Source organism: Canis lupus, chromosome 17, assembly GCF_048164855.1.
Source record: "Canis lupus baileyi chromosome 17, mCanLup2.hap1, whole genome shotgun sequence".
Taxonomy (NCBI): Eukaryota; Metazoa; Chordata; class Mammalia; order Carnivora; family Canidae; genus Canis; species Canis lupus.
This window is the reverse complement of record NC_132854.1, coordinates 354,919-360,918: the sequence shown is the minus strand read 5'-3', so window position 1 is coordinate 360,918 and position 6,000 is coordinate 354,919.

The following is a 6,000-nucleotide window of genomic DNA, read 5'->3' as shown; positions in this document are numbered from 1 at the left end:
AGCACCAGTGCCCCCAGCCTCCCCCAGGGCCTGCTTTCTCATCATGACCCTGTGCCTTTGTCCGGAGGGGTCTCTGCTGCTGACCCTCAGTGTCACGTTCCCTGGGTCCTCACTTCCACCACTCTGTCCAGGATGGGAAAGGGCTGGATGCCAAAGATGGGGCCAGCATCTGGTTAAGGAGACATCCAGTCTGTGCCTTTGAGGGACTGGGATTTAGGCCAAGGTCAGAGGCAGCTAAGCCTTGGATGCACTAACCAGGATGATAGGCTCCATAAAGTCACACAACAGCCTGAGCGAGCAGTCAGCACAGCATCTGTCCATCAGCCCTCATCCCGGGCCCACCTGCAGAATGCAGCCCCTCCTGGGGCCAGCCCAGCTCCCAGCAAGGGCAGGTGCCACCTGCAGCTGGCTGTCTGTCTGCCCCTCACTGTCCTGGCCTGGGCCCGCAGGGGAGCTGAGGTTCCTTCTTCTGGAGGGGCAGCATCAGCAAAATGGAGTTAGGTGGCAGAAAGGAATCCTGATCCCAGAGGGGTTTTCCGGTGGTTTTTCCTCAGGTTCATGTACACAGATCTCCCATGTGGCAGCCTGCTGTCGGACTGTGTGCCCCCCACCCCCACATGGGCAGCTGCCTCCTTTCTCTGGGAGCCTCAGAAGCCGGCCTTACCTGGAAGGACCTCACAGCCTGTGTCCTGGGGTCGTCAACAGTGCAGACTCCTAGATGCACAACCCATCTGACAAGGCAGGGAATGAGCCAGGGCTTGGAGCTCAGTGGTTTCCTCCCACATGGACCCCCGTGCCGTGCCGTGTGGGGCTGTGTCCTCTGGGTCAGGGTCCTGCACTCTTACTGAGTCTGGGAAGGGCCTTGCATTTCTGAGTCTGTCCAGAGATGCTGCAGATTTAGGAGCCACTGCTCTAATGGTGAGACTCCCCTGTATTTGCCGGGGACTCAAATGTGGCTACTTGATCAACTCAGACTTTTCCTCCTCTGTCCAGTAGGAGAACCAACAGCCTCATAGCTGCAGGTCCCGCGCAGCCCTCCCGCCCCTGGTACCATTACCCCGCCCACCCAGGAAAGCCCTTCCTCCCCTCCACATCTCCCGTGTCTGCAGGGAAGCCCATCGAAGACATGGCCAATATTCCATCTAGCCAATACTGGTCGACGAGTAGTGTCCTTTCATTCAGCAGACCATACAAGCCACCAAGACGGTACAATCTCTTCCCAAAGTTGGTCACTTCCTTGTGCCCTCGAGGACCACTCTGGGTATGCTGGCCATGGTGGCTGTGCCACACACACCTGTCTCTTTCTGGAGATGCTCTGCTGGGTCTCCCTGGTGCCTGTGGACAAATGGATCCCATGCTTTCCTGGGGTTGGGATCCCAGAGCCACCTCCACTCCTGGCTACTGGAGGACCATGCCTCTCTCCCTGGTAGGTCCTCCTGAGTTCCTTGCACCAGGGGAAGCTGAGCCCCAGAGCCCCAGACCAGAGTGAGGACTCTGAAGCTGCGGCCCATGGCAGAGATGGGGAAGATGTGACCTGGCTCCACCTGGGATGATCCAAAGTGGGCCTTGAGGGCTGCCAGAAATAGCTCGAAGGAGTCGGGGGGTAGGTGAGCAGGCAGTCAAGGCAGGTCCCCGAGCCAGGCAGGGGCCCATGAGTGCCTCTGGGACACACCAGGCGATCATTCAAGCCTCTGGGAGGACAGATTTAGACACGTTTGTTGTGACTGGATCGACTAAACTTGTCTGTTGAAACATGCCACACGCATGGCTGCAAGACTGCTGCGAACTCCAGGCACCCCTGCATCCCAAGGCCACCCTTGGCCTATTTCCTTTCATCTGTCCTGAGCCTTCGTGCAGACAGAACCAAACTGTGCGTTCTTTCAGGTCTGGCTTCTTCTCTTTACCACTCACTCTGTGATGCACAATGGTCGTCCTTGCTGGATAGAGTCCTGCCAGGCAGGCGTGACATGATCTGTGCATCCTCTCCCCAGTTTGTGGACTTTTGGAATTGTCCAGGTGAGAAAGGGTGGGGCCTTAATGATGCGAGAGATGATGGACAAGACACTCAGCCACTCTAGAAGAAGAGGCCACCTCTACTGTGGGGAAACCCTCAGCTGGAGGGCGTGAACATGCTCTGCAAGGTGCAGGACCCCACAGGACTCCAAGTCCATCCTCCTGTCACTTCCACATCGTCTCCCAGAAGTGACATAAAGTAACCTGTGGGTCATTGGCACAGTGTCCACTCATGCCTACTTCAATCACACAAAACAGCAAAACCTGTGAGCAGGCATCATGCCCCTTAAGGAAATCATCTTGCCCTAAATCCCCCTTATTACAGTTAGGTGTGATTTGTTATGAGGTTTTATTGAGGTATATTTGACAAACAAGAAAACACATAGTGAAGATATACAGGTAGCAAGTTCTGACATACGGATACACCCACAGAGGTGTTCCTACAATCAGACGACTGTGAACCTGTCTATCACCCCCAGCACGTCCACTCTCCCCTTCCCTCATCCAGCCCTGGCATCGCTGACGTTTCCGCCACTAGAGACTAATTTGTATGTTCTGGAAGTCTTCATCAACAGAATACATCACGGATGCTTCTACTGCCCGACCTTATTGATGCTGCACGGTTATTTTCAAATGAACCCAACGATTCATTTCCTTTTAGTGCTGAGGAGCGTTCTCCTGTGCGTGTCATCATTTGTTTATCTGCTCACCTGTTGGTGGACATTTGGGTTGCTTCTAGATTCTGGCTATTAAAAGTAAAGCAGTTGTCATCATTCATGTACCAGGAATGTCTGGGTCATATGCTCAGAGGTTTCATTTTTTAAGAAGCTACCAAAGTATTTTCCAAAGTGGTTTTATTACTTTGCAGTCCTGCCAGCAGTCTACAGGACTTCCAGGTGCTGTAGGGGCTTGCCAACCCTTGGCCGGCCTGTGTATTTAATTTTAGCTGCTCTAGTGCTTGTGCTGCAGTGTCTCATTGTGCAGCATCTTTCTCTATGCTTCGGGGCCATCCACACATCTGTTACCGATTAAGTATCCATTCAATTCTTCTGCCTGTTTTTAAATTGAATGGTCTTATTATTGAGTTGTAAGAATTCTTTTTTTTAAGATTTTATTTGTTTATCCATGAGAGACACAAATAGAGGCAGAGACATAGGCAGAGGGAGAAGCAGGATGCCTGCGGGGATCTCAATGGGGAACTCGATCCCAGGACCCCTGGGATCACTACCTAAGCTGAAGGCACACGCTCAACCACGGAGCCACCCAGGCATCCCTAGTCTTATATTTTTATTATAATTTTTATTGCTATAGTTCACACATTTAGATTTATGATCTGTTTCAACTTAAGTTTTCTATGTGGTGTAAGACAGGAGTTTTGGGGATTTTTGTTTTGTTTTGTTGCACATAAATGTCTAAGTGACACAGCATCATTTGTTTAAAGAGTATTCTTTCCCGCTGAATTGTCTTGGCATCTTTGTCAAAAGTCAATCGACAGTAGCTGAGTAGATCTATCCTGGGGTCTCTGATCTGGGCCACTGATCTACCTCCTTCTAACAATGATGGCATCACAGCCTCCATTACTGCTGCCTTATTAATAAGCCTTGAAATCAAGTTATGTAAACTCTCCAACTTTCTTCTTTTCTTGTTCGCTGGGGTAACTTTAAATCCTTTACCTTTCTGTATAAACCTTGGAATTGGCTTGTCAATTTCTACCAAAAACCTCCAAGCATTCTGACAAGGATTGTGTTGATTCCAAAGATTAATCTGGGGAGATTGGCATTTTAATAATTTTAACAATATTGAGTCTTCCTTGATGTGAATACCATATTTCCTCATTTAGCTAGGTTTTCCTTAATTCATCTCAGCAATGTTCTTAAATTTCAGTATATAAATCTTGTATATATCTCTTGTTGAATTTATTTCTGTGTATCTGTATTTTAAACTTTGGATTTTCAACTAATTATAAATTCACAAGAAGTTACAAAATAGTACAGAAAGTTTCCACATAACCTTCCATGATGAAAATTTGCATAATGACAGTAAGTTACCAAAACCAGTGGCTCAATGTTGGCATAAACAATTAACCAGCCTGCGGTGTTGGCCTGACTTTAGATGTGTGCATTTATTTGGATATGACACTGTGCAGTGATTCTGTGATATGCAGTTTCCTGAAACCACAACCACACTCCAGACACAAAACCTCCTGGTCACAGAAAGGACTCCTGCATGCTGCCCTTTCCCTAACCCTGGCACCCCCTGGTGTCTTCTCCATCTTATAACTTGTCATTTCAGGAACACTATGTAAATGGAATATCATATACAACCTCTGAGGTTGGATCGTTCAACAAGCACGATGCTCTTGAGACACATCCAGGCTGTGTAATTAATTCAGTAGTTAATTCCTTTTTATTTCTGTTAATTCCTTTTTATTCTTCTGTGGGTGGCCACAGTTTGTATAGCCACTACAGGACATCTGGGATGTTTCCACAATTTTGCTCCATGAATAAAGCTGCTTTCACTTGTGTACAGTGTTGTGTGAATATAGATATCTCATTTCTTTAGGTTAAATGCCCAGGAGTGCACTTGCTGGGTCATCCTGTGGGCACACATTTAACTTTTTAGGACACTGTGGAAGAGGAAGCTGTGGAGAGGAAGATATGGAGGAGGAGCTGTGGAGGAGGATGCTGTGGAGCAGGAAGTAGAGGAACAGGAAGCTGTGGAGGAGGAAGCTGTGGAACAGAATCTGGACAAAGAGTTGAAGCAGAGTTCTAATTTTCTGTTGAAAAATCACTTTTTATAGAAGAAGTAGACCCACATAAATATGGTAAATTAATTTTCGACATCGATGTCAAGATAACTGAATGGGAAAAACAGTTTTATCCACAAAGTGTTGGTCCCAAGGATCGACTTAGTGGGGGAAAGTAGGATGGGTCTCAGGGGATACATGCACACAAATCATTGAATGGGGATTATGGTCTAAGTAAATTCTAAAAGTATAAATTATCTGCATGTAAACAGGCATCATCTTTTGCTTGGGGTAGGCAACAATTTCTTAGAACACAAAAAGCATAAAACAAAAATGTAAATGGATAAAGTTGCTTTTGCCAAAGTTAAAACTGTGGTCTTCAAAAGACACCATAGGAAGAAGAAAAAGCAAAACACACAGACGTACACCACTACACAATCCAACCATTCCACGGGATACTACCCCAAGGAAAGAAACACAAAGTCAGCACCAAGATGTGTGCACGAAGCTATATGTGAGACACGTGCAACCATGACAGCCCTGAGTCCACCCCTGGAGAATGCCCGCACACTCTGTGGTGTGCCATATGATGGAGTATATTTGGGGTGAATATGTGCAATTGCATGGATAAATCTCAAAACTGAGTCCATACTATATAATTCCAATCATATAAAATACATAATATGCAAACTAGTTTCTAGTGACCAGGGGCAGATGACTGGTTTCTGGGAACAAGGCAGAGATGGGTGAGCTACATGTAGCCCCGAAGGGTGAAGAAAATGTTCATGATCTTGTGATGATGGTCTCTTCAGTGTACACATATGTCCAAAAGCAACCAAATCACACACTCCAGCTTTATGTAGTTTATTGTGCTTTGACTTTAATGCAATAAAGTCACACCAAAGAAAAGAATACTTTAAAAACCGTGAGTATAAAACAGCTAAAAAAACAAACAAACAAACAAACAAACAAACAAACAAAAAACATGAGTATACAGCCCAGGGTCACACCCTCCTAGCCATTCCTTGGATCCTCTGTGGCCAGTGCCGTCCTTCCTGGAGCTGTTCGGGGCTCGGTGTCCTCAAAGTGCCATGGGCTCTGCATCACCTTCCATCAAACCTTCCTGGCTGACAGCCCAGGGTACAACTCCTCCTTCTTGTCTGGCCTTCAAGGTCCTTGGCAGCCTGGCGCTACCTGATGTGTCAACCTCATCTCTGCGTGCTCCTTGGCTGACCCCGGGG